This window comes from Oncorhynchus clarkii, chromosome 31 (assembly GCF_045791955.1).
Source record: "Oncorhynchus clarkii lewisi isolate Uvic-CL-2024 chromosome 31, UVic_Ocla_1.0, whole genome shotgun sequence".
In the NCBI taxonomy this organism is placed as follows: domain Eukaryota; kingdom Metazoa; phylum Chordata; class Actinopteri; order Salmoniformes; family Salmonidae; genus Oncorhynchus; species Oncorhynchus clarkii.
Window position 1 is genome coordinate 35,935,626 of NC_092177.1, and position 11,663 is coordinate 35,947,288.

The window sequence follows — 11,663 nt, forward strand, 5'->3', positions numbered from 1 at the left end:
GCCACAAAATGTTCCCTACCTCATGATACCATCTATTTTGTGAAGTGCACCAGACCCTCCTGCAGCATAGCACCCCCGCAACATGATGCTGCCACCCCCGTGCTTCACGGTTGGCATGGTGTTCTTCAGCTTGCAAACATCCCCCTTTTCCTCCAAACCTAACAATGGTCATTATGGCCAAACAGTTCTATTTTTGCTTCATCAGACCAGAGGGCATTTCTCCAAAAAGTATGATCTTTGTCCCCATGTGCTGTTGCAAACCGTAGTCTGGCTTTTTTATGTCGGTTTTGGAGCAGTGGCTTCTTCCTTGCTGAGCGGACTTTCAGGTTATGTCGACATAGGACTCGTTTTACTGTGGATATAGATACTTTGTACCTGTTTCCTCCAGCATCTTCACAAGGTCCTTTGTTGTTGTTCTGGGATTGATTTGCACTTTTCACACCAAAGTATGTTCATCTCTAGGAGAAAGAACTGGTCTCTTTCCTGAGCGGTATTATGGCTGCATGGTCCCATGGTGTTTAAACTTGAGTACTATTGTTTGTTCAGATTAACGTGGTAGCTTCAGGAGTTTCGAAATTGCTCCCAAGGATGAACCAGACTTGTGGTCTACAATTATTTTCTGAGGTCTTGGATGATTTCTTTTGATTTTCCCAAGAAGTCAAGCAAAGAGGCTGAGTTGGAAGGTAGGCCTTGAAATACAACCAAAGGTACACCTCCAATTGACTCAAATGATGTCATTTAGCCTATCAGAAGCTTCTAAAGCCATGACATCATTTTCTGGAACTTTCCAAGCTGTTGTAAGGCACAGTGAACTTAGTGTATGTAAACTTCTGACCCACTGGAACTGTGATACAGTGAATTATAAGTGAAATAATCTATCTGTAAACAATTGTTGGAAAAATAACTGTTGTCATGCACAAGTAGATGTCCTAACCGATATGCCAAAACAATAGTTGGTTAACAAGAAATTTGTGGAGTGGTTGAAAAAAATTGTGTTAATGACTCCAACCGAAGCGTATGTAGACTTCTGACTTCAACTGTAGTTTAGTATTGGAGTAAATCAATATTATTGTCCCTTTTCTTATTTTTTTCTTCTCTTTTTGTATAATGGAAAGATGCTAAAAAAAATGCTTAAAAGAGACATATCAAACTTAGGGGAGAAGTTGACAAGTAGAAAGAAAAAGCCCACTGGTGTGGCTTTGATCATCTGACAGTTTTTGTCCCTCTTGCAGTAGGTACCTGGGACACAGGTGCCTCTAGACAACACAGTGTACAGAGGAGAGCTGACTTCATCCCTTACACCATAATAAGATGCTCTGGAGCATCCAGACATTAGAGGCTTGTACTAAAAGTGAAAGATGAAAGCACCAGATGGAATTATAATGTATTCCCCCCACCCCTAGTTGCATATATAATATATCAGCAAAGAACCTATGCAGTGTTGAATGAAGTGTGATTGTACTGCATGTTGTTACCAAAGCCTAAAAGGACTCTCGCTCAAGTACCTAGGTTAATATCAACAATGGATTATACAAGACAATTTGGAGAACCATAAAGGGAATGTGTTTCCCCCCAAAAAGAAAGATGTACATGTTTAAGTGTAGAACAGGGTGTTCTCAAGTGTTTGGTATTTGAATGTGGTTGCTTCAATGGGGCATTCTGAGAAAAATATGTTGCTGCAAAAAGCTAAAAAGACACTATCCGTTTCCATTTCCAGCCAATTGGTGCTTGGAATATAGCCAGCCCAATCTCTATTTACACAAAAGCACACACACCATCTAACACATATACACACAATTGCCTTTATCTAAGGCACATATAAGGCAACATTTCATTGTGAGACCCATCTTCACCCAGAGAGTTTTTGTGATAGTGTCTTTGTTAGTTGGAATGCACACAGTTGTTAACCAGTACTGTGCACATAATGGAACAACCATTGTTTACTGTAGGAATACAATGCCTTGCGAAAGTATTCGGCCCCCTTGAACTTTGCGACCTTTTGCCACATTTCAGGATTCAAACATAAAGATATAAAATTGTATTTTTTTGTGAAGAATTAACAACAAGTGGGACACAATCATGAAGTGGAACGACATTTATTGGATATTTCAAACTTTTTTAACAAATCAAAAACTGAAAAATTGGGCGTGCAAAATTATTCAGCCCCTTTACTTTCAGTGCAGCAAACTCTCTCCAGAAGTTCAGTGAGGATCTCTGAATGATCCAATGTTGACCTAAATGACTAATGATGATAAATACAATCCACCTGTGTGTAATCAAGTCTCCGTATAAATGCACCTGCACTGTGATAGTCTCAGAGGTCCGTCAAAAGCGCAGAGAGCATCATGAAGAACAAGGAACACACCAGGCAGGTCCGAGATACTGTTGTGAAGAAGTTTAAAGCCGGATTTGGATACAAAAATATTTCCCAAGCTTTAAACATCCCAAGGAGCACTGTGCAAGCGATAATATTGAAATGGAAGGATTATCAGACCACTGCAAATCTACCAAGACCTGGCCGTCCCTCTAAACTTTCAGCTCATACAAGGAGAAGACTGATCAGAGATGCAGCCAAGAGGCCCATGATCACTCTGGATTAACTGCAGAGATCTACAGCTGAGGTGGGAGACTCTGTCCATAGGACAACAATCAGTCGTATATTGCACAAATCTGGCCTTTATGGAAGAGTGGCAAGAAGAAAGCCATTTCTTAAAGATATCCAGAAAAAGTGTCGTTAAAAGTTTGCCACAAGCCACCTGGGAGCCACCAAACATGTGGAAGAAGGTGCTCTGGTCAGATGAAACCAAAATTGAACTTTTTGGCAACAATGCAAAACGTTATGTTTGGCGTAAAAGCAACACAGCTCATCACCCTGAACATGCCATCCCCACTGTCAAACATGGTGTTGGCAGCATCATGGTTTGGGCCTGCTTTTCTTCAGCAGGGACAGGGAAGATGGTTAAAATTGATGGGAAGATGGATGGAGCCAAATACAGGACCATTCTGGAAGAAAACCTGATGGAGTCTGCAAAAGACCTGAGACTGGGACGGAGATTTGTCTTCCAACAAGACAATGATCCAAAACATAAAGCAAAATCTACAATGGAATGGTTCAAAAATAAACATATCCAGGTGTTAGAATGGCCAAGTCAAAGTCCAGACCTGAATCCAATCGAGAATCTGTGGAAAGAACTGAAAACTGCTGTTCACAAATGCTCTCCATCCAACCTCACTGAGCTCTAGCTGTTTTGCAAGGAGGAATGGGAAAAAATTTCAGTCTCTCGATGTGCAAAACTGATAGAGACATACCCCAAGCGACTTTCAGCTGTAATCGCAGCAAAAGGTGGCGCTACAAAGTATTTGTCGGAACTAGAAGCACAAGCATTTCGCTACACTCGCATTAACATCTGCTAACCATGTGTATGTGACAAATACAATTTGATTTGATTTACAAAGTATTAACTTAAGGGGGCTGAATAATTTTGCACGCCCAATTTTTCAGTTTTTGGTTTGTTAAAAAAGTTTGAAATATCCAATAAATGTCGTTCAACTTCATGATTGTGTCCCACTTGTTGTTGATTCTTCACAAAAAAATACAGTTTTATATCTTTATGTTTGAAGCCTGAAATGTGGCAAAAGGTCGCAAAGTTCAAGGGGGCCGAATACTTTCGCAAGGCACTGTATGTATTTATTTTCCTAGGAAAACTATTTGAAACTTTGTGTGGTGTCTATTAACTCTAGTTAAACACATCATTAAACAAATATGGAGGCGAAAAAATCTATTTCCCTTTTCTCATTTCTGTGTACATTGCAGTCTTTTCGGGATTGTCAAACACGTAATTACAGAATTGCGCAGCACACTAACAAATAAATGTTGGATGTTGGCACAGCAAGAGCATTACATGTGATTGGGTAAGGTTTCGCTAATCATTTTTTCTGTCCTCTATCATTGAGATATTCTTTATCACTGCCTGAATGATTGTGTTAGGCATTTATTGAGTCCGGGAAACAGCACTATATTCCCTTGCTGGCAATGTACCTTGCTTTTGTGTGTACATACAAAGTTGCATAAAGGCTTTCCTTTCCATTATATTGGCAACAAGATTACTCTAAACACATGTACTGTAAATGTACAGTACCAGTCAAAAGTTTGGACACACTTACTTATTCAAGGGTTTTTCTTTATTTTTGCTATTTTCTACATTGTAGAATGATAGTGAAGACATCAAAACTATGACATAACAAATATGGAATCATGTGGTAACCAATTAAGTGTTAAAACAAATCAAAGTGTAATTTATATTTGAGATTCTTCAAAGTAGCCACCCTTTGCCTTGATGACAGCTTTCCACTCTCTTGACATTCTCTCAACCAGCTTCATGAGGAATGCTTTTCCAAAAGTCTTGAAGGAGTACCCACTTTGCTGAGCACTTGACTGCTTTTCCTTCATTCTGTGGTTCAACTCGTCCCAAACCATCTCAGTTGGGTTAAGGTCGTGTGGTTGTGTAAACCAAATGGGATGGCGTATCACTGCAGAATGCTGTGGCATCCATGCTGGTTAAGTATACCATGAATTCTAAATAAGTCACAGACAGTGTCACCAGCAAAGAACCCCCACACCCCCTCCTTCATGCTTCACGGTTCGAAATACACGTGTGGAGATCTTCCATTCACCTACTCTGCGTCTCACAAAGACACAGCGGATGGAATCAAAAATCTCACATTTGGACTCATCAGACCAAAGGACAGATTTCCACCGGTCTAATGTCTATTGCTTGTGTTGCTTGGCCCAAGCAAATCTCTTCTTATTATTGGTGACCTTTTGTAGTGGTTTCTTTGCAGAAATTCGACCATGAAGGCCAGATTTGCGCAGTCTCCTCTGAACAGTTGATGTTGAGATGTGTCTGTTACTTGAACTTTGTGAAGAATTTCTTTGGACTGCAATTTCTGAGTCTAGTAACTCTAATGAACATATCCTCTACAGCAGAGAGAACTTGTCACAACACAATTGATTGGAAAGAAATTCTACAAATGAACTTTAAACAAGGCGAACCTGTTAATTGAAATGCATTCCAGGTGACCTCATGAAATGTCATTAAGGCAAAGGGTGGCTACATTGAAGAATCTCAATATAAAATACATTTGTATTTATTTAACATGTTTGGTTACTACATGATTCCATATGTGTTATTCCATAGTTTTAATGTCTTCACTATTATTCTTCAATGTAGAAAATAGTACAAATAAAGAAAAACCCTGGAATGGGTAGGTGTGTCCAAACTTTTGACTGGTACTGTATTTATTTGATAGGGGGCACAAACAGTACAAAAACACAAACATACCAATGGTACAAGCCATTCTGTATTCTGTTTCCGTGGGATCTCTCTGTATTTGACAGGATGTGCGAGATCAAATACTATGATCTGCAGGGTGCGTGTGTATGTTTGGGTGTAGAGTGCACATATGTATGTGTAATAGAGGAGGACACACACACTATATTATACTCTACATATTTCCCTCCAGTGCAGCCAGACGGTGGTGGGTCAAAAGGTAGAACAGCAGTGGGATCACCAGGGAGCTCATTTGGCAGGAAGCACACCACGAGGGAGTGTATGAAAGCTCACCTAATGAAAGCACACAGCGTCCAACCTGTCCCACTCACATCTGCCCTGACTGCGGCAAATGCCAGCTACACTCTAGTACCATTTGATGTCAATGTTGGGCATCCCATCCCTCTCCTTACCCATCCACACCTTTACATTCTTTCCCCTTACACAGTGAAGGCAATCCATTGAATACAATCCAATCTGTTGACAATCCATTGTGTCCACAGGGTAAATTCGTAGCAGCAGGTTTCGAGTCCTGCATAGGCAATGATTATTCTGTTTGCGAGCTGAGGAATGAGGAATGTTGAGTTGAGTCAACGGCAGCTGCTGTGAGATGATGCTGCTACAATTTCATTTTGACTATGTACGTTTGACAACATCAAGAAAAAACAGGGACATGTTGCAGAAAATAGACATGCCTCTTTGCTTTTGTGAATAGTAAAAGTTTGAGAGCTTCCCCATAAACGTACTGACTACATCGGATTAGATTGGTTGAGGGAAAGGAATACCTTGAGGTTCAAGAGCCCCATTACCAAATAGCTTGTAAAGAACAACCTTTAACAAAATAATGCATTTGATAAATCCATTTTGAAATAGTTAAAAGGATGTTCCTTTTATCATGTTTCAGGTAAGACCCAGATGCAGACAACGTCGAATTAACAACGGTTTAATAATCCAACACGGGCATGCAATAGACAGGTCAAGGCAGGCAGGGATCAGTAAACCAGAGGTGGGGCAACGGTACTGGATGGCAGGCAGGGTCAGGGTAGGCAGAGTGGTCAGGCAGGGGGGCTCACAGTCAGGACAGGCAAGGGTCAAAACCAGGAGGGCAAGAAAAAGAGACACTGGGAAAAGCAGGTGCTGCGAACAAAAACGCTGGTTGACTTGACAAAGAAGACGAACTGGCAACAGACAAACAGAGAACACAGGTATAAATACACAGGGGATAATGGGGAAGATGGGCGACACCTGGAGGAGGGTGGAGATGAGCACAAGGACAGGTGAAACAGATCAGGATGAGACAGTACCCCTCCCTCTAGGGACGCCACCTGGCGTTCTACCTGGATGCATACGTGATTGAGTGGAGTGTTGGAATTGGAATTCAGAGAAGAGGCCTGGCGCCAAGATGTCCCTAGCGGAGACCCAGCACCTCTCCTCCGGGCCATAACCCTGCCAATCAACCAGGTACTGGAATCCCCTGCCCTGAGGTCGACCCTTCAGGAGACATCTCACCCTGTACGCCAGTTGGCCGCCGATGAGACGGGGGAGAGGGGTGGGCATGGAAACAGGAGACAAAGGGCTGTGAGACATGGGCTTACATCTAGACACATGACAAGTAGGAAGTATACAGAGGGTATGGAGGGCAACAGAGGACAAACAGCAGAGGGGCTAATGACTCTGGAGCAGGGGGGAAAGGTCTCAGCTTCCGGGGGCTATAACGGCGTGCCAGCGCACCCGGCTTAACATCCTTGTGTACCGGTTGGTGTTGTGGAAGCAAAGTGGCCTGGGCCTTACTGAACCCCTCTCGGGGTTCCTGGTACTCCGCGGGAATGGCTGAGAGGTTCGGAGCAATTTTCAAGCCCCCAGAAAGACGTCCCAGGACAGGCAGAGCTAATTTCAGGCAATGAGTGTGGCAGAATGGGCTCCATCCCAAGATGGCACCAGTAGACCAGTCTTCCTGTGGACCCCAGGAAGACTAGCTGCTGCTTTTGCAACAGCTAATGGAGATCCTAATAAAATACCAAAATACCAAAATCGAGGGATTGTGTCGCTGGAGCCAAGATAATCCCAATACCACATGTACCTGCGGAGCCTCAATTAGCAGGAATTGGATCATCTCGCTGTGGTTCTCCGACACACGTAGGTTGATGGGGGTGGTATGGTGGGTGACCCAGCCTATAGAGCGACCGTCCAGCGCTGTAACATTCATGGGAATAGAGAAGAGTTGTGTAGGGATGCCCAGCTCGGATGCCAGAGTAACATCCATAAGACTCATATCGGCCCCCGAGTTGATTAGTATCTGGAGAGACTTGGACTGGACGCCCCACTGCAGGGTGGCATGGAGAGGGGGGCGAGCACGAGGAGAAGCAAAGTTATCCGTAAGGACAGGTAGACACAATTACCGGCAGTACCGCAGTACAGACAACTCTGGGTGTTAAGTCTGGCAAATCGGTAGTCTTTAAGGCAAATCGGCAGTCTCCGGAGGCTAATGGATGAACTCGGGTAAGCTCGTATTCTTTCGTGGACTTCCAGAGTTCATCAGAAGCAAGGTAGGATCCTTGAGTGAGTGATTGGGTTTGCAATCAGACCTCTTCTTCATCCTTCGTTCCCATAGCCGACCATGGATCCAGATGGTTAAAGCGATGAGTGAGTCAAGATCCGTCGGTAGTTCCCGGGCTGCAAGCCCGTCCTTTACTTCCTCAGATAATCGGTGCAGGAACGTGTCGAACAGCGCTTCCGGGTTCCAGGCACTCTCTGCTGCTATTGTGCGCAAATCCACCGTATGGTCTGCCACACTGAGGGAGTCCTGCCGAAGCTGGAGTAACTTCCGGATAGCATCTCTTCCGGATACCAGAGCCTCAAACTTCTCACCTCCGCCAAGAATACCTCCAGACTGAGGCAGATGGTGGATTGTTGCTCCCACACTGCCGTGGCCCAGGCGAGTGCCCTCATCAGCATAATAAAATACGCTATCTTCGGGCTGTCCGCGGGGAACAAAGAAATTTGCAGCTCGAAAACCAGGGAGCACTGGGACAGAAAGGCCCGGCAGGTTCTGGAATCTCTATCGTAGCGCTCCTGGTGAGGAAAGCGGGTATCCCGGGAAACTGGGGTGATGGCGCTGCTACCAGCCGGGTTACTGAGGGGCTGGGATTTTACCTAGTAGACAGGTGAAACAGATCAGTGCATGACACCTTTCCCCAGGGAAAGAGAACTTCTGACATCAATAGGATTATAAATAAAGGTAAAAAAAAGGGATTTCTTAGCACCGGTTAAAAAGAGACAACTGCTAAAGTATGGTATATAAACTAAGGCACAGTGGACGTCCATCTGGCGATACTGCTCCACAGGATGTCACAACAGATCACCTAGAGTGGCAGCTCTTAACCCCAGTAGGGGTTAAGGAGTGTCATGGGGGTAAAGGGACAACCATGTCGGTCACTGACCTATTTTTGTGGAGTGCCATATGAGCAAAATCATCCTCATACAATAATCATCCTGCCCAGCTTTTAATTTCCTTTAGTGACTGAGGAGAAAAGTGAAATGGTGGTCAGATTGGGGGACAGTAGTACATGTTTCATCTAGCACAGCTCCAAGTGCCAAACACAGAATGTGGGCATCACTGAACAACAAACTCCTCCTCATTTCCTTCACAAATTACCAGTCTTTGGTTTTCTGATTTCACTAGGACCATGGAATAGCTGATTTAGGGTTAGGGTAAAAAAAAAAAGACCATGCAAGTTGTTAATGTGATTGAGACTGCACACAGTATATGAGGTGAAGAGAGAGAAAATGAGAGAACCAATAAGAAATCAACTATAGTATATGGTTAAACTCTTATATGTAGATTTCCGCCTAAATAGATTAACACAAAGGTAACTGCTATTCATCTGTAACTACATGAATAGTAAAAATGCCAAAATGTGGTATATTTGGAAAATACTAATTGAGTGTATGTAAACTTCTGACCCACTGTGAACGTCATGAAAGAAATTAAAGCTGAAATAAATCATTCTCTCAACACTTCTTCTGACATTTTACATTCTTAAAATGAAGTGGTGATCCTAACTGACCTAAGACAGGGAATTTTACTTTGATTAAAAACTGAGTTTAAATATATTTGGCCAAGGTGTATGTCAACTTAAAACTTAAACTGTAAGAGCAACATATATACGTAAAAAAAATATTAACATTTCTTATCAAACACAAACATGGTTACACACGTGTCCATCACTAAAAAAGGTGCAAAAATAGAAATAAACTGAAGTATTTACAAATGGCATTCGTGTTCGTTTTACATCCCAGGTGTAGCTGAATTCCTCATTTTTTCCCCCTTTGTTTTGTGCAGTTCTTCCATTTGTCTTTTTGCATGTGTGTTGGATAGTGGCGCTCACCTTGAGTGGGTGGTCTTGTGATGGTTGTGTGGTTGCTTTGGGCCCCCAATTCCGTCATTTCCAACATTAGCTGCTCTCGGAAGGTTAACTGGGAGAGAGGGGTTTGACCTTTTGCTTTGGCCATCTGCTTGTGAAGAATTAAAGCATTTACTGTAGCAATTCCACAAAGTGGTAAAAAAAAGTGTTACACCACTTCCTGGTCTTGTGGAGGACCTGGTAGTAGCCTATCAGAACATCAGATAGGTCAACACCCCCCATGCTGGCATTGTAGTCCTTCACAGAAACAGGTACGGGGACATTCTTCCTTTTTCACCCACCTTGAGACATAGTCGTTATTGAATGCCTTATGCTGTGTGGTAAGCATGGTTACTTCCCTTGTGTCCTTCCATTTCACAAAAAGCAGCTTGTTAGTCCTGAACCAATGTATGGTTCCTCTTTCCACTGTCTTTGTCGTGACGTTTACCTTGGTCTTGGGGAAACCGATTCTGTTAGGACGAATGGTGCCACAAGCCCCTATTTTCTTTTTCAAGAGGTCTATGAAAAGTGGATGTAGAACCATCAGACGGGTTGATTGAAATAGCAGTGGGGGGTGAAGACCTTGACCGGCGGGGGCGCATGCTGGGGAATGGTGGCTCCCAAACATCATCATCCAAATCCTCTACATCTTCCACTCGGTGGTGAATAAAATGAAGATATATATTGTTGTGAGACACACAGAATTACAGTTGAATACATTTACAAAACAACATTACTGTGGAGTAAAAACAAGGCTAAACTTTATCTGTACAGTGACTCACATAGATGGTGTGAAGGACACACACAATGCAAACTGTAAAACTTGGAGACAAAAGCGAGAACCACAAAAAAAAAACAATGGCCATGAGAGTTTAGTCACCTTTCTAAAGTTAGAAGGAGGAAACTTAGAACAGCAAACAGTGAAATAATATGACACATAAACAATAACTACTTTGGAATTATATAACATTGAAATGATTTGTTACATAGTCGACTAAATCCAAAGCACAAAAAGCAGACAACTTGTACAAAATAAAATACATGTAGTAAATTAGCTTTATAAAGTCATGAAAATAAAACGGGATCCAATCCCCATAGAAAGTAAGCTTCATCTGTCGAGTCGAAATCCTTGTTGTCCAAATCAATCCCCTGATCATGGTCCGACCAGTATTTTATTCAAAGCTTCTATGTCGACCTACTTATTCATTGCTGCCTTCTTTTTAGCTACCTGTTCGATATTTTTAGTTTTTACCTTTCTTTCCCCCTTGAGAAGCCAATTTTTATTCTAAAGAGATGAAACTAAAGCGATAAAATCTGTTTACAATGTAATGTAGTTTGCTCTGTGCGTCTCGCCTCTGAGCCAAGTAGCAATAGCATTAGGCATAAAAGGTACTACGTCTTGTTTTGTCCCACCAAGGTCAACGACATATCCCTGGCAAGCTTATCTCATGGGCTACAAGTCTGTCAAAGTGCCATAGAGCCAATACCCTGTGTAACGGATGCCTACGGCGCGTAAGCAGGCAGAGTCATATTCATGCACTCGGTGGACTTTCAATGTTGCTATTAAGTCATACATCAGATAACATTGGCAATAGGCTAGATTCATTCCTCCCAACCTAAGGATTAATTTCATACCCCCCATGTAGCTGAAACTTAAACACAGAACAAATATAACCTTACCTTGAAATATTGGTGAAAATGTTGTGTAAAATAAACATTTTGTCTCACAGGGCTGTTGATCAATAACGGTAGGTCACAGGCAGACAAATAAGACATTTTAATGATCTGTGGAGTCCCGCCTTTCGGTGTGTATCGATGTATTCTGTGTTTATTTTGTTTATGCTTCACAACGCTAACCGGAATGTAAATTGCAGCCAACTTGAAATTAGGTATTCTTCTTCGATGAGGTGGTTGGCATCCAATAAATGTT